Raw genomic sequence first — 18,874 nt, forward strand, 5'->3', positions numbered from 1 at the left:
TAAACGATACTCCCTAACCTCCTCACAACCCGGTAAGGACCAATGTATCGAGGACTAAGCTTCTCCTTCCTTCCAAACCTCATGACACCCTTCATGGGTGACATTTTCAAGTACACCCAATCATCTACCTCAAACTCTAAGTCTTTCCTCCTCACATCGGTGTAAGATTTTTGAAAGCTTTGGGCTGTCTTTAGCCTATCTTGAATAACTCTCACCTTCTCCATAGCTTGGTGAACAAAATCAGGCCCAATCAACTCGACTTCACTGACTTCAAACTACCCAATTGGTGATCTACACCTTCTCCCATACAAGGCTTCATAGGGAACCATTTGAATGCTTGCATGATAGCTATTATTATATGCAAACTCTATGAGAGGTAAGTGATCATCCCAATTTCCTTTGAAGTTAAGTACGCATGCCCTCAATATATCCTCCAATGTCTGGATGGTGCGCTCCGCTTGGCCATCTGTCTGGGGATAAAAGGTCGTACTAAGATTCACCTTTGAACCCAGTCCCTTCTGAAAGGATCTCCAAAATTGGGAAGTGAATTGAGCTCCTCTGTTTGAGATGATAGACAAGGGAACCCCATGCAATCTGACGATCTCCTAGATGTATAATTTTGCATAATCTTCTACGGTGTCAGTAGTCTTAACTGCCAAAAAGTGAGCCGATTTTGTCATCCTATCCACTATCACCCAAATCAAATCATGTTGTTTTTGGGACCTCGGCAAACCCGTACTAAAGTACATATTGATCATCTCCCACTTCCATTCCAGAATTTCTATGTTTTGAGCTAACCTACATGACCTTTGATGCTCAACTTTAACCTGTTGGCAATTCGGGCACTTGGAAACAAATTCCGCGATATCTCTCTTCATTCCACTCCACCAATAAACTTCTCTCAAGTCATGATACATCTTTGTAGAGCTAGGATGAATAGAGTACCTAGAACTATGCACTTCGGCCATAATCCTTTCTCGCACATCCTCAACATTTAGGACACACAATCTATTTTGGTATCTCAACACACCATCTCCCCCTTGGGTAAAAACCATCACCTTTTATTTGTGAACAACTTCCTTCAATTGGAGAAGGATGGGATCTTGGTCTTGCTTCTCTTTTACCTCTACCACGAGTGAGAATGCAGACCCATCCCGAACATTAACTCTACCTTCATTATTCTCTTCCAGACGAACTCCCAATCGAGCTAATCTATGCACCTCTTTAGCCAAATCTTTCCTTCCCTCCTCCATATGGGCAGTGCTACCCATAGACAACCTGCTAAGAGCATCAGCAACATCATTAGCTTTACCTGGATGGTAGAGGATGCTCATATCATAATCCTTGAGTAGCTCAAGCCATCTCCTTTGCCTCAAATTGAGTTCCTTCTGGCTGAAGATGTATTGTAAACTCTTATGATTGGTGAACACGTCAACAGGCACTCCATACATATAGTGGCACCAAATTTTAAGAGAAAATACCACAACTGCCAGCTCAAGATCATGAGTTGGGTAATTTCTCTCATGTATCTTAAGCTGTCTTGAAGTATAGGCTATAACTTTTCCCCTCTACATCAACACACAGCCCAAACCAACTCTAGACGCATCACAATAGATTACAAAATCCTCTGTTCCCTCAGGCAAAGTTAGAACAGGAGCAGTGGTCAGTTTGGTCTTTAATTTCTAGAAACTCTCCTCGCAAGCATCGGACCATTGGAACTTAGCCTTCTTTTGGGTCAACTTGGTCAATGGTGATGATATGGATGAGAATCCCTCTACAAACCTTCGATAATAGCCAGCCAAACCCAAGAAGCTTCTTATATCTGTTGGGGATGTGGGTCTGGGCAAATTTTTCACTACCTCAATCTTCTGAGCATCAACCTAAATACCATCTATAGATATAATGTGTCCGAGAAAAGCCACTGATGCAAGCCAAAATTTACATTTGGAGAACTTTGCATATAATACCTGGTCTTTCAAAGTTTGCAAGATGACTCTAAGATGATAAGCGTGCTCCTCCTCATTCTTGGAGTACACCAAAATATCATCAATGAATACAATCACAAACATATCAAGATATGGCTTAAATACTCAATTCATGAGATCCATAAAAGCTGCAGGGGCATTGGTCAACCTAAAGGATATAACCAAGAACTCAAAATGGCCATAATGGGTCCGAAATGCTGTCCTTGGGATGTCACACTCCCTCACCTTCAACTGATGGTAACCCGATCTTAGGTTTATCTTTGAGAAACAAATGGCACCCTGAAGTTGATCAAATAAATCATCTATTCTAGGGAGAGGGTATTTGTTCTTTATGGTGACCTTGTTTAGTTGCCAATCAATACACATTCTAAGGGACCCATCTTTCTTTCACACTAATAGGACAGGCACACCCCATCACTCGGCCTAATGAATCCCTTATCTAACAATTCCTTCAATTGTTCTTTCAACTCTTTTAACTCAGCAGGAGCCATTCTATATAGAGGGACAGAGATAGGCTGGGTACCAAGAAGGACATCGATCCCAAAGTCAATCTCCCTATCAGGAGAGACTCCAGGTAGATCTTCGGGAAAGACTTTAGGAAACTCATTGACAATTGGGACCGACTCAAGGGATGGAGAATCAATACTGTCATCTTTCACTTGGACGATGTGATAAATACACCCTTTTGAGATTAGTTTTCTGGCCCTAAGGTAGGAAATAAACTTACCCTTAGGCACGACAGGACTACCCTTCCACTCTATGACAGCCTCATTCAAGAATTTGTCTCCCCATGTTGGACACTCCTTCTAAAAATGGCCCACTTGGCCACACTTATAACAACCAACCCTTCCCGCATTGCACTCTCCCAAGTGGAGCTTACCGCATTTGCCGCATGGTGGTTTTACCTCGAACCTTGACCTACGCTAGCCTGGGATTGAGAACCCTAAGATCTGACATTCTGGTGACTTTGTCCCTGTCGATCATACCTGTTATGCAGCATAGGTGCACTTGTGGTGGACGAGGCATAGTTGGAAGGCCTCTTCTGGAAGAAGGATCTGTTGCCCTTGTTCTGCCTCTATTCATTCTCATGTCCCGTTGATTTTGCCTTCTTGCTCAGATGCTCCTCCCTGTCTTTCCTCTTCTCATCCTCCACTAGTTGAGCATATACCATTAATTTTGAAATATCCATGTCGAAGATTAACAATGCCGCTTTGCACTCCTTCTTCTCATGTCTTCCCAATCTGGAGACAAATTTCCTCATCTTCGACCTCATATCTGGGACCATCTCTGGAGCATATCTGGACAGCTGGATGAACTTTAGACTATACTTCTTAACGGTCACACCCTCTTGTTTCAAATTCACAAACTCTTCCACCTTTGTTTCCCTCAATTCTTTAGGAAAGAAGTGGTCAAGAAAGGCTCCCTCAAATTTATCCCACATAGCAGGTTCAACATCCTCACCTCCACCTTTTTCCCATTGGTTATACCATATATTTTCCACATCTCATTAATGAAATTCTAGGGGTCTTCGTCAACCTTAGAACCCGTGAATACCGGTGGATTCATTCTCAGAAAATCTCTAATTTTTGTGGCAGCAGACGACTCTTGGGAACTAGAGCTAAGAGTTGGCGAACCCTGGGTACCATTGCGGGCAGCCACTAATTGAGTGAGCATGGTAATTGCTCCTCGAAAATCTGCCTCCGAGGTTGGTATAGGTGGAGTAGTAGGCACTTGAGGTGCCTCAGCCTACCTGGCAGGTCGGCCCCTAGTCCTCGATGGGCGTACCTCTGACTGTGGCATATCTGCGTTGTAAGTGTTCCTCTGGCTGGCAGTACATTTATGAGGCATTGTCTACAACGTATAATGCATGAATTAGAAAGGAAGTTTTATAGAGTTTAACTCTATCGCACGAATTCAAAGTATGAAAGAAGTGAAACAATTCTTAATGTCTTATAGCCTCCTGATTATAAGTGTGGTGCATAACACACCCATAAGCAAGACTCTACTAGACACGTCTTCATAGACTCCCTAAGACTCTTGAACTCTATGCTCTGATACCATGTTTGTCATGCCCCGAGAGGGTACCCTAGACGTGGCCAGTACTTGAAAGCAATTTCTAGCCTTCAAGCAAACCACTTGGTCTAGTAAAACTTTCATTCAATCACATTCTATCAGCAGAAGACTCTATTATAGGACTGTTATCCATAATATAAGACAAAGGCCAAACAACTATCAAATCAATAATCAGCTAGAATAAAACTAGTTAAAACGAATAAATCAACATTTCCACACTTTAGTCTATGAAGCCTCTATCAACAATCCAGTAGGTGCCAATGACAAGTCCATGGCTACCAACGATCAAAATAAAGAAAATAAAACAAAGTTATAAAGATAATCTCGGTATCCTTCGGAAACTGGGAGGACTCACCAACTAGCTAGAAGTAAGGAGATGTTCAACGGTGCATCAGTTGATGATCTCTAGTACCTGTCTCTATATCATGAAACGATGCAGGACAAATGGCGTCAGTACATGGAATGTACGAGTATCTAAAATGGCCGAATGAAACAACATCAGAGAGAATCAAACCAACTCGGAATCTCAACTCAGAAAGAAGAACAACTCAATTAAGTGTCCTAAACCTAAACATGAATATGGTTTAGATGGGACCAATCACATACAATTCAACCCAATCCGACTCAGAGTACTATAAAGACCTCTATGGGAGTTTCTCTTATCCGACAACCATCACTTATGAGCCAGTGATAGTACAATAAACCGATGTTGTTGCCGCGTCCATTCATACTTTGCCAGGGTATGAATGAATCAAACACTCATAGATCCAATCCAACCAAGTCTTATAATGTCAGGACAATAATTTTGGGGAAACATCCGACTTTAATGGTTCAATCCCCTCCTACATTTGGCGACGTAGTTATTGGATTCGAGTTATTACTTACACTTACCTAATTCAGTGCTCGATACTCTTCCCAAGACTCAATGCTCATAAAACTCCATCCAATCAACTCAATCAAAGCATATCGACAAGTCTCATTTGGAACCTTATCAAATCATGAAGTCTATCACAATCAAACCTCTTCCAATCATACTATTTGATCAATCTCAATTGTATCCTTCATGAGTAGTTAAATATGCATTTATAACAACATACAAACCTATCCAATCGATCCTCTATTCATTTAACACATCCTTTGGGACTCATCACAAATCCAAGATTCTAAATCAACAATTCAAGATGAGCAACATATTTAAGAAAATTAACATATTTAACATAATCAACATAGTTAAGAAAATCAATAAAGTATGTTTAACAACTCATATCCATCGACTCACACTAACATGAAGATTTTAGAATTTTCTTGACTCAACAACATCAACATAATAAGAATCAAATTAATAGATGAAAAGACTCATTTGGACATAAGCCTATCAAGCAACTCCATTCTTATTAACATTTAACCTCAAAAGAGGTGTAGGGCACATGGGTGGACTCAACCCATGCTTTGAGTAGCCTTACATACCTTATGAAGACTTTGAGTAAACCTTGATGTTAGGTCTTCAATGAAAGGCTTGAATTCTTGAAGTTCTTGAAGGCAATGTTGGAAATGGATTTGAAGGAGAAGAGAGGGGATTTCTAGGGCTTTTTAGAGAGAGGAATGGACTGAAATAATGCTCCAAAACATCCCATGGCTGATGTATATATAAATTGGGAAATGCCCAATTTGCCCTTTCTCCAAAAATCTAGAAAAATGGGCTAAAACACTCCTGGCGCTATAGTAGCGCGTCACGCCAAGTCGAATATAGGCTTAATACCTGCACATTTGATAGTGGCGCATCGCGCTAAGGACCAAACTACTGAGGCTATTTTATGGCGCTATAGTGGCGCATCGCGCCCTTACAACACCAAGCCTAAATTTTCTAAGTTCTGGAAAATAGGCTTAAAAACCCTATACATCCAATAGTGGCACACCGCGCCAGGGACCAAACTACTGAGGCTGGTTCCTAGCGCTATAGTGGTGCGTCGCGCTACTGCGGCGCCAAGCCCAGGTTTCCTACAGTTATAACCCAGGCCTGAAATTCCTACAGTACTAATTCGTCTTAGGATAGTCATAACTTTTGACTTTGAACTCCAAAAATTACAATCTTAGCGGCGTTGGAAAGAAGACTCGAAGACCTTTAATTTAATAGGTCATGGACCAGCCAGATCATCATATTTCAAAACATATAGTCATTAGAATCAACCCCTTATACGAACTCATTCTAAAACTTAGCCAAGATGAATTCCTTGGACTTAGCTTGGTTCCAGGGATCCTTTGTGACCCTACATCACCTCTAACACTCTTCAACTACTTGGGAACTCATCCTAACTCATGATACACTTCACAATAGTCGAGTTCAATCCTATACGTAAGCAAAGAAGGGTACGGATCTTAGTGAAAAATTTTGGGGGATGTTACATTAATAGTTATTGATATTCATTGGGTAATGTGTGAAGTTTACTACGCATTTAATTGTTGTGGTTTGGATAGTTGATATGTTATTGTGATTGGTCTAAAATTCCGAGGCTATGAAATCCATAATCTTGAACTTGCCCTATCAAAAATGGTGCCTTGAATAAAGAAGGCTTGATGAAATACTATTAATGAAGTGGAATATAATCATGAAGAATGATAAATTAATTATATTTGGATCGGGTGTCACGTTCTGACACGGTATATTTAGATCGGGTGTCACGTTCCAATATGGTATATTTGGATCGAGTGTCACATTTCGACACGGTAATATTAAAGGAAAACAAATTAAAATAACTTAATACAACCCAATCTCCAATAACTCATTTTCCAAAAGAGTGTCATGTGGAGGCTTGAGTCCTCATGTGTGATCTTAATATTGTTGATTGGTTATGAAATTATTCATTGTGTTGTTACCTTATCTTGATCTTATTGGTTGCTACCTGTTAAGTTCTACGGTTGATTTCCCACTATTACTTATTGCATATTGATTTCTATTTTGAGTCAGCCAATAATACCAACTCAGTACATGTTTTCCTATACTTACCCCTACTTGTATCTTTCTTTGTTTTATTTGTGGAGTGTAGTGAGTCTTCCATCGGCTTCGACTCGACCTCAGCTCTAGTCAATCTCCAGTTCGTCGGATTGCAGGGTGAGCTATCCTTCTAGCTGGCGATGGAATCTCAAGTCATGGTATGGTGTTCTTAGTTTTCGGACACACTATGTTAATTGTTTGTTTTGGTGTTGATATTTTCAGACTTAGTTTTAGAATTTAGATGTCCTTCTGTGTTATTATTATATTTATTAGTTGGGGTTTGCATCATTGGTTCTCTCACCTAGGAGGTTAAGTGTGGGTGCCACTCATGACCCATTTTGGGTCGTGATAGATTAGTCCCTAATTGAGAAGATGATGTTAACAGTCGAGAGAGAACTCCAAATTCATATGAAAGTGAATATGGAATCAACAATTTCCAAGATGCTCAGGATCTATATGATGATGAATACTCAGGGATGAGTTTTAATTCAATTGTCTTGCACAACTTAGATAATTCCGAAAGACAAGAAGACAGTGACAACTCCAAGATGATAAGATAGAGAGATAAGAAGATAAATTCAGAGACGTGGCAAGAGTATTATCACATCTTATTGTAATGACCCATTAGGTCATTTTGAGAATGAGTGTTCCTCCTTTCATACGAGACCCTTCCCATAAAATTTTAATGAGTTATTTGGACTATTCGGTAACTTTGGTTAATTAGTTGAGGGATAAGTTTAGAGAATTAATTTAATTGATGGGCTAAAGTGTGAATTTATTTAATAACCTATACCACTTTTCTTATATTTAATAAAATAGGTTAGTAGAGTTTTTCACTTTTAGTACATGATTAATTTAGAAAAGAAAAAGAAGGAAATAAATAATAATAAAAGAAAATATAGATATATATGCCATCAGATGAGCGGCGGCGTAAACAAGAAAACAAATTTAGAAATTGGAAAAACAAAATACGGAGGAAAAGAGAAAAGAAAGGGGAAAAGAAAAATAAAGGAGAAGAGAAAAGTAAGGATTTTCATTCCAAAGCGTCATCTTGGAGTCATATCCCCAAAGAAAATATGACCCTAGGGTTCTTCCCATAAATTTTGATTTGGGGTTGAATAACGATCTAATTTAGGTGAAATTTGACATATAAGTTTATTTTATCATGAGCGAACATAATCAGAAAGAAAATTTCAGATTTGACTTCAATAATTCGAGATGACTTTTTGACCTAATTTTTTATTCAAAAATATATATAGCAATATGGGTGTCATTGGATTCGTATTTTTATGAAGATTATGTATTTGAATAGATTTTGATCATTTGAAAGCGTTACAAAAGGCTCAAGTTTTAAAGTGATTATTCAATTTAATTGAGGTTTAACCCTAAATTTGAAATTCAGAAAATATAGGAGTTGACATATTAAGTAGTATCAAGATTAGGAACATGATTATAGATTTGTGTGAGTTTTTTTGGGTCTAGGCTAGACATATGGTAATAAGGGTGTTGTTAGTTTCGAAAATCTTATTGTGATTATTTATTTGACTAGATTATGTTGATTTGGAGGCCCAATGAAAAGGGAAGGCTCAAGTCCCGGAGTGACTACTTGATTAATTAAGGAAAGTGAATTTTTAAACCTCAGTTTAAGTTTGTAGATGCTTGTATTTCCATGTTATGTGTACAAGGAAGTAATGAGAATTGGATTGGGTTATTGACTGTATGAATGGCCTTAAAAATAGAGATGAGGGGTATAAAATGGTGATCTAATGACATGTATTGGTGGAATTGATATGTTGTGATTATGGATTTATTTTAGACATGTAAAATGACTACGTTGATGTGAGATAGGGAAAATTATTGTTGTTGTCATGTTATTATCGTGAATTATATGAACATGAATTGATTGCATTAATTCTGACATATTGTGTTGAGACTGAAAATGATATCAAATAAAAGGGTCGGGTCACATGCTCCATGGTAGGTATTATGAAACAAAGGGGTTGGGCCACACGCTCCGTGGCAGGTTACATGGACAAAAAAGTCTCCCATGGGTTCCGGACTATAATTCAGCGGATGTGTACCGATAGGACAAATATGCATCATCATATTGCATTGCATCATATTGTTTTGATATTTGTGAAATTCTTGTTACCACTTATTGATCTGTATATGCTGAACTTGATTTAATATGATTCATTAATAAGACTATTGATGAGTATTCGTGGACTGTAATATTGTTGTTATTGTACAATTGTAGAATTGGGTTGGTTTTATTCAGGTTGTAGTTAATGAGATTTGGTCGGGAGGACAAGAGTACTTATATCTATTGAGCTTTGCTTAGAGTTGTCCAATTGCTGAATACCGTGTTGTTTGGCACTCACCCCTTGCTTCTACACTTGTGTAGGTTTTGAGCCTGGTCTTACTTGATCTCTTAGTGTTTCCACCACATCCGAGGCTATCATTTCGAGTGTTGAGGTAGATGTTACATCCATCTAGCAGACATCTCTTACTCTTTTATTATGATTTAGTCCTACTCTAGAGACAAAGACATTGTGACTGTATTTTCTTTCGTACTTCGGTAATTAGTGGCTTGTCTATGTGGCAACTAGTCTTGGAGGATTTTGAGATTATTTATTTATTTTTGACTAAGTTAAACCTTGTTTTATCTTAATTACTTCAGTATTTACTTTCCGTTGAGTTTTAGGCTAACTTGTCTCGATGGAATGATATAAGTGTTATCACACCTGGATTTGGATCATGACAAAATGGTATCAGAGCCCCAGGTTTATAGGTTTCATGTGTATACAAGCCGAGTCTAAGTAAAGTCTTGAGAATCGGTACGGAGAAGTCTGTACTTATCTTTGAGAGGCTATGAAAACTATTAGGAAATATCTCTACCTTTTGATTCTCTATTGTGCTTTCTTGATCCGATGTATTTTCTACTGCCTCACTTATTCTCTCACATATAGTAGTGACTCTTGCCTGATTTTGTGTGCGTGTAGTTGAAATGTCATCACGTGGTCTAGATCTAATTTGGAGGTGGAAGTAATAACCTTATGAAAAGGGTGTATGGTGAGACTTGTAATGCACGATGATTTTAAAAGAGTAAGTAAGGTTATGGTTCAAAAATGTACTTTGAGGATATGGTATAGGAAGAGGAACAATGGTTTGGAGGATTATATGAATGTCTTATATTTCTGGATAGTGGTTAAGCATTGAGAATGATGCTTGTTTGGCCTACCCGATATTTGAAGTGGTTCTACAATTGAGAATGGTATAATTAGGGGAATGACTATATTGTGAGCACTATGCCCTCGGAGACTACCGACCATGAAGTTCGTCGTGAAAGAATGAGTTATATAGTGTGTGATGAGGATGATTTTGCGCTAATCAAGATCAGAATTTCTACACCGGTTTGATAGGGTGGATGTATATCAGGAAGGGTTATTATAAGTCTACTACTGTGGTACTTATGATTATTTAGTTAGGGTTACAGGTTGTGTCGCTTCTGCTATTGACCTTACCTACTAAAGGGTGATATCGATTTTAACTAAAGATTGAAATGCGTTCGTAATATATGACAGTTACATAATGGATAGGAAGGTGTAGACTATCTAGATATGATCTTTACGGTGGGTATGATGTATTCTAGTGGTGGATCTATCAAGTTTTCACGGTGTGGTACTATTGGTATACAAAAACAAATACATCGATTATCAAGTGTGATTACTAACTACTTAAGGAGTTATCAGTTGTATCATCTTCTCATATGATGAGATTTGATGTTGCATTCACATTTGAAAATCCAACTAGTGTGTTACGACGGACTCTTGGGGTAAGCATTGTTTATAAGAAAGAACTTAGTGGTGGATTTTGGTATGATTAATGCGTTTAGGTTATGATGTGTATCCCGAGAATTCTAAGTGAGGACTTGTAATTTAACCATAAACTCCAAGGGAGTGGATCTATATCAGAATGATAAGCTTATGGATAAAGAAAGTAGCAGTGAGTATACTTGTATGAAGGCAATTAAGAATCTTAGTGAGAGTGCGCATAAAATTGGGTTAGTCCATTGGATTTGGTTGGTATAACTGGGTTTAAGGTGTCTTGTCGATTGAGAAGGTTGACTTCGAGATGATGGCAATGGTTATTGAGCATAATGGTAATAAGAATTTGTGATGGATTATGATCAAGACACAACCATACTTTAAGGATTTTTAGTTAAATAGATTTGATATTATAATAATAACTTATAGGTATCTAAATTGCGGTTTTCTACTATTTGGTGAGTGGCATAGTGGTATGGAAAGTTGTAGAATGTGTTGAGACACAGCTTAGATAGCATTAAAAGAATCTATATTCATAAATAAAAATAATTAGTGAAATGTAGTTTAGCCTTCAAAACAAAGCGAGAACCATTATATTTACTCTGGTTGTAAGGGCCGAATGTATCTTCAAAGAGTGTGGAGAATTAAATTTAGTGACACTTGGTTCTGTTTATTTTGCTCTGTTTATGGTGGTAGGGTTATGTGTTATTCATATGGGTTAATAATTATTGGATAAGATTTGAGAAATAACTTTATAGGCGTTTGACTCGAGTGTGATAATAAGTTCTTTTGTGGTTTCGAGTTTGGTAACTAGTATAATTAAATTTTAATGAAGGATACAATAAGATCAATAGTGAGGTGTCAAAGATTATGTGTTTTATGTAGGGTTAGACTCTCAAATTATGGTAGGTGACTTATGGATGCACTACAAGATGGGGTATAGTTCTTCATGGTTATTAAGGATATCGAATTGGATTGATACTACTCTGTTGATGGATTATATGAACTATTGTGATGCATTACATAGGCACTAGAGGGTAAATAGAGGCTATGTGCTCATAGTATATATAATTATTCAGGTGACCAAGAATTTCTCTAAGTTTTGGTATGGGGAACAGACTGGTTGATTATGGGTAGCAAAAAAATCAAAGTGATGGAGTCAGATGAATGAAAATGTTTGATATAAGCACTATGGGAGAAGTATCTCGTGTTATTCAATCTTGATTTCGTACATTCTTATGTAACTACCTATTTTGTTTCGTACATGATTTGAAGTATGATTCACTGCCTATGCCCACACGTGTTTCTACTTCGGTGGATGGATCCCTAGTGGTTGATCGGTGTACCGATCCTGCGATATCCTTTTGGTAGGGTAGGATGCTTTTGCAAACTTGGTTATTTCAGTTGTGATAGATTTAGTGTTGTTAGGGATTGTTGAAGTATAATAGTGATTTTACATGCACAATTTTTTTATAAGAATTTGTAGAAGAGCTACCATGAATACTTACAGTTGTCCAACAGTCTTAAGATTCAACTCTCGTCGGGGTCTAGTTCTGGCTATTTATGGTAGAATGTGGGGGGCCAATGGGTCTAGTGTTACCGCTCTTAAGGATTGTTTACAATCACAACTACTGATCTACCATTTTCGATAGTGTTATTAGAAGTTTTGTATGCTTGGGTGTATCGCTCTCTAGGAGGGTATTCAATCATTTCATTCTTTGGGTTAGATAAATCATATTCTCCAGTAATGAGTACCTAATGTCTAAAGATCAGATTTGTATAGCTTAAGTTCGTGGGAAGCTTTGGTAGTGAGAATGCAATCTTAACAAGATCTGTGATAGTATGTGCATTATGAGTGTGGTGATTGATCCAGGTTCACTTCTGGTTGTAGCTGGTATTAGTCTAGAATTTTCTCGTGGTTATGTGATGAAAGATTGTCCTGATGGTTATGATGGGGTTTAGAGGGTTTTGGTTAAGGTTTGGTTAATGAGTTAATCTGTGACGTCTAAAGTATCCCTAATTTATAGATTTGCCAAAGTTTGATTTGAAAGTTCAGTTCTTAGAAGTTGATCATGATGGAATAGTCTTAATGAGGATCTCACTTGAAGGAATGAAAACCGACTTTTGAATAACTCAGGCTTTTGATAACGTTGGTTATTCTTCTTTCTCCTTCTTTATGTTCGAGGATGAACATAATTTTTAGTGGTGGATAATGTAATGACCCGTTAGGTCATTTTGAGAACGAGTCCTCCTCTTTTTCATACGAGACCCTTCCCGTAAAAGTTTAATGGGTTATTTGGATAATTCGATAACTTAGGTTAATTAGTTGAGGGATAATTTTAGAGATTTAATTTAATTGATGGGCTAAAGTGTGAATTTATTTAATATCCTATACCACTTTTCTTATATTTAATAAAATAGGTTAGTAGGGTTTTTCACTTTTAGTACATGATTAATTTAAAAAAGAAAAAGAAGAAAATAAATAATAATAAAAGAAAAAATAATATATATATATATGGCATTTAAACATCAGATGAGCGGCGGCGTAAACAAAAAAAATGCAGAAATTGAAAAAAAATACGGAGGAAGAAAGAAAAGAAAGGAAAAAAGAAAAATAAAGGAGGAGAGAAAAATAAGGATTTTCATTCCAAAGCGTCAAGGTAATTATTCTCATCCTTTCTATTAAATTTTCATGTGATTATGAACATATTTTTAGGGTATATCGGTGGAGAAATAACGCTGAAATAAGAAAATATGACCCTAGGGTTCTTCCCATAAAATCTAGATTTGGGGGTCGAATAACGATCTGTTTTAGCTTAAACTTGGCATGTGAGTTTATTTTATCATGAGCGAACATAATCAGAAAGAAAATTTCAGATTTGACTTTAATGACTCTGGATGACTTTTTGACCCAATTTTTTTATTCAAAAATAAATATAGCAATATGGGTGTCATTGGATTCGTATTCTTATGAAGATTATATATTTGAATAGATTTTGATCATTCGAAAGCATTACAAAAGGCTCAAGTTTTAAAGTGATTATTCAATTTAATTGAGGTTTAACCCTAGTTTTGAAATTCAGAAAATATGAGAGTTGACATGTTAAGTAGCATCAAGATTAGGAACATGATTATAGATTTGTGTGAGTTTTTTTGGGTCTAGGCTAGACATATGGTAATAAGGGTGTTGTTAGTTTCGAAAATCTTATTGTGATTATTTATTTGACTAGATTATGTTGATTTGGAGGCCCAATGAAAAGGGAAGGCTCAAGTACCGGAGTGACTGCTTGATTAATTAAGGCAAGTGAATTTTTAAACCTCAGTTTAAGTTTATAGATGCTTGTATTTCCGTGTTATGTGTACAAGGAAGTAATGAGAATTGGATTGGGTTATTGACTGTATGAATGGTCTTAAAAATAGAGATTAGGGGTATAAAATGGTGATCTAATGACATGTATTGGTGGAATTGATATGTTGTGATTATGGATTCATTTTGGACATGTAAAATGACTACGTTGATGTGAGATAGGGAAAATTATTGTTGTTGTCATGTTATTATCGTGAATTATATGAACATGAATTGATTGCATTAATTCTGACATATTGTGTTGAGACTGAAAATGATATGAAATAAAAGGGTCGGGTCACACGCTCCGTGACAGGTATTATGAAACAAAGGGGTTGGGCCACACACTCCATGACAAGAGATATATATTATGGGGATGGGCCACACGCTCCGTGGCAGGTTACATGGACAGAAATGTCCCTCATGGGTTCCAAACTGTAATTCAGCGGATGTGTACCGATAGGACAGACATGCATCATCACATTGCATTGCATCACATTTTTTTTGATATTTGTAAAATTTTTGTTACCACTTATTGATCTGTATATGCTGAACTTGATTTAATATGATTCATTGATAAGACTATTGATGAGTATTCGTGGACTGTAATACTGTTGTTATTGTACAATTGTAGAATTGGGTTGGTTTTATTCAGGTTGTAGTTAAGGAGGTTTGGTCGGGAGGACAAGAGTACTTGTATCTATTGAGCTTTGCTTAGAGTTGTCCACTTGCTGAATACTGTGTTTTTTGGCACTCACCCCTTGTTTCTACACTTGTGTAGGTTCTGAGCCTGGTCTTTCTTGATCTCCTAGTGTTTCCACCACATCCGAGGCTATCATTTCGAGTGTTGAGGTAGATGTTACATCTATCTAGGAGACACCTCTTACTCTTTTATTATGTTTTAGTCCTACTCTAGAGACAAAGACATTGTGACTGTATTTTCTTTCGTACTAAGTTAAACCTTTTTTTATCTTAATTACTTCTACATTTACTCTCCGTTGAGTTTTAGGCTCACTTGTCTCGGTGATAGTAGCTGTACAATGGGAAAACTCTTTCAATCAAGCAAGTAAGCCAAGCAAGGCAAATCGCCAATCGATTTGCCGATCCAACTATGGACAAAACACCATGCCTACAGGCTCGGCCGAACCGAGCCGCCCAGGCCGCAAGCGACAAAGAGGCAGATTCTCAGACTGAAGAAGCAGTGGCTACCATTGCTGAAGTCCAGCTTCAGGAACAGCCTCAAGCTGGTGGCCCAGCCCAAAAAGCTGCTGCTGAGCCCGTAGAGACTGGAGCCAAGCCTGGAAGGGCGAACCAAGGAACTCAGACTGTGGAGCAGCAACCTGTGATCCATTCGGTTAACCACATATTGTTTTTACTCGCGAAAATGGTGCCTTTAAAGCAAACTAAGAGCAGGGAAGGGACTATGGCCGGCATAAGCGCACCAATTAGGATGCGTGACTGACGCATCTTTGAGTGAGGAACTACTGAACTCAATCACTTACTTCCCTTACTCTTAAGTTTTCTATTGAGGTCTATCCTGCAGAGGTACTCAAATTGGATCAGTGATCGATTTTTAGGTGCTCCGCCACGAAGCAAGCTTTCCCGAATACGACAGATGCAGAAGTGGCTAAAGAAGTCGGAGGAAGAAAGTAGTTGGACAACTGTATACACGAGGGTACATTATTATTCTGGGAACTCCGCAAATATCGATCGAAACTTGAACCCTTCTACCTCCACGCGGCATTGCTCCGTCAGGCTTTGCCAACTCGAAATCAATACTAAGTAAGCTCCTCATCGCATAAGTAAGAAAGTTCAGCTACAGAGGGTAAAGAACTCCAGACAAGTAGTACGGGATACGGACTATAACTCAAGCCTACTACTCCGTACAGAGTCAGGATTCAGGGATTTCAAACACTCTAATGGACTATAACAGCGAAGCAGCTCAATTTCAAAGGTTAGGCGCGATAGCCACTCGTGCAGAAGGAGATGTATAGGTTAGTTTAGGCCAATTGAACCTTCTCGAACTCTTTCTTTTTATTGGCTGTCGGATTTCGTCCCGCAACTAGAAGAACTCATTTCATTTCAGACATGAAATTGGAATTTTTTTCTTTCTTTCGCTTTCATTGATAATAGAAAAGACTTACTCTAAAGGGGCGCTAGCGCTTGACTAATAAGATATCAAAGCGGCCTAAAAAAACGTAAGAGGCTGCTACTCTAGGCTCGCTTCGCTTCTTCAAGCTCCGCCCCTTCTTTCCAAAATCAACAAACAGCGCTAACGAGCAAGAAAAGGGATGCGCTAAGGCGCAAGGGCTTTCGCGCAGCTGCTATGCCCTTGCTTCTTGCCTTATCTTACTTAGTAAAGCAACCTTTCGCGCTAGGCGCTCACCTTTTTTGTCTGGGTGGAAGCTGGCGGGCAGGGCTTGCTTAACTGGATACACGAAATTGGGATCTCTCTTGCATGCAAATCTTTCTATCGGGAAAGCCTCGCTTATTCAAAGGGCTTCTTATTTAGAACCCTTTTTTTTGCTTAGTTGTAAGTAAGCGTTGGTAGGAGCGGCGGGATGATGATGAGTATATAAATCAATAAAGACCAAAAAAGAAGAAAGGGCAAGATAAATTAGATATCTATGGAAAAAATAACGATGTAGAGGGCGACTGAAAAGGAGGCTCGACCTACAGGGAGAGTGGTGGGCAGGGATTCTCTACAATGACACTGTTGTAGACCAATGGAAAGGGATGTAGCGCAGTTTGGTAGCGCCTTTGTTTTGGGTAAAAAATGTCACGGGTTCAAATCTTGTCATCCCTACCTATTCTTCTCCTCTGGGCAGTAACGAGGGATCCATTGAGGTCGATTCAAATTGGACATACAGATTTTCATTTTATGAGACTATATGCATGCAAGATGTATTGGGGGTACAAAAAGAATCCTTTTTCTTTATAGTCGTATCTACTGTGATAAGAAAGCGCTCTTAGTTAAGTTCGGTAGAACGTGGGTCTCCAAAACCCGATGTCGTAGGTTCAAATCCTACAGAGCGTGATTTTTTTCTTCTTAGATCGAATTAGAATGAAATAGATTCATTCAGTAACTTTCACAACAATCGGAATTTGACCTCCTGTGCCTGTGAATTAAAGAAAGGAGGAGCTGAAAGCCACTTGACTGTAAGGAGAGGACTTCCAGGGCTCGATCTACGGCTGCGTCCCGTGGTTTGGTAGAATAGACACTTCCAAGGATAGTCTACACACACAAACCCAATCTCATTTTCTTAGGGTTATGGTGGCACTATGTTTAAATTGACTTCCCCTCCCCTTCAACCTTCCCCAACTCCCTATATTCGAAAATAGAAGAGTCAAATATAATAAATGCAGTAATCCTACCCATTGTGAGAGGCATCTTCCACTTTGGAATTGAAGGGTTCCAAACCTCGCTTCGTCGCTCAGTCCCTTGCTTCTTTCCTCCTCTTTTTCCTTTCCGGCTCTTTATACCAATGTGATTTCATTCCAGGTGCATATTTCAATTACGTCTTCCATGATTCTTAGATCCAGAGGTAGCACCGGTCCATCAATAGCAGCATCCCTTCCTCTCGCACCTGGTCTAGTATCTCTTAGGTCGATATCCAGTAGCTCCAGTAGCTGCAGAGGGAGAAGATCGGTAGTAGAAGGTAACGAACTAGAGACTCAGAGAGAGATCAGAAGCAAAACTCGACAAGGAGAAGGCGGAACCCAGGTGCTACACTAAACTAGGCGTTACCTGGGGCCGCACGACTCAGGCAGACTCTCTACCCGTGCGCGTGCCTATTTCGCTTTAGGGGGTATCAGAGCGGAGTTTGGGTAAAAACCTTTCAATTTCTGCAAATTCTCTTCTTGTTGTACCATGTACATGACGATAGTAGTGGAGTGCTGTCAGCGGCGGCTGTTGTTAAGGAAACACTCAAGGATCGAGTGACCCAACTTGATGGTAAGGTCGACCATTTGGACGGACAAGTGTAGACTATGGCATAAAGGCAGGAGAATTCGGAATCGTTGGTCACCAGAGATCATATAATAAAGTGGCGGGTTAGATAGCAAGAGCAACTAGATCTTAGTAAAATTTAATTCTCTCAATTCCCAATGGGGGAGGAAGCTCCTCCGTCTCTTCTTCGCCACTTAATCCGTACCTTTACCTTTAGCCCGTTATGCAAGCTAGCAAAGCCAGCGCAGAAGCAGCCCCCGGATCTACCACACCGGGAGAACAAGATCCAGAGCAACGATGAATTTATCTTGAATCGAGATCTTTTGGCTCAACTTTATCCCACCGAGGGAGAAACCCCATTTTTCTCACCTGGCGACTCCAGACTTGAGTCCCGGAACCACAGCCATTCAATGGGATTCGAAATGCCAAGGCTCGCCTACCCGGATTGGCTTCACTATCGCTCCCGTGTAGGGGTCGGTCTATCCCCAAAAAGGGGCTAAAACTATGGCGAATGCATCTATCGTCATTGATTCATAAATAAAGATACCAATCTTCTTACTTGTCGAGCGATAGTTCCACGATCCCGACCAGCAACTTCTGGGAAAAAGTAGCAGCTAAAGGAAAGCTAAAAGGTATCTTCGGCTCCGCTACAGTCGCCAAAAAAGACTCTATTTCTCCTGCTATCAAGAATCAGGAAATGCG

At 38.8% G+C, this 18,874-nt stretch overlaps 1 non-coding gene across 1 annotated transcript; it reads left to right on the forward strand.

Moving 5' to 3' along the window:
• Nucleotides 1-17,186: 17,186 nt before the first annotated feature.
• On the forward strand, nt 17,187-17,260 carry TRNAW-CCA (transfer RNA tryptophan (anticodon CCA)). Its single transcript has one exon. It is a non-coding gene; the product is annotated as a tRNA-Trp (tRNA).
• The last annotated feature ends 1,614 nt before the right edge of the window (nt 17,261-18,874 follow it).

The sequence above is a fragment of the Solanum dulcamara genome, chromosome 6 (genome assembly GCF_947179165.1).
Source record: "Solanum dulcamara chromosome 6, daSolDulc1.2, whole genome shotgun sequence".
NCBI lineage: Eukaryota > Viridiplantae > Streptophyta > Magnoliopsida > Solanales > Solanaceae > Solanum > Solanum dulcamara.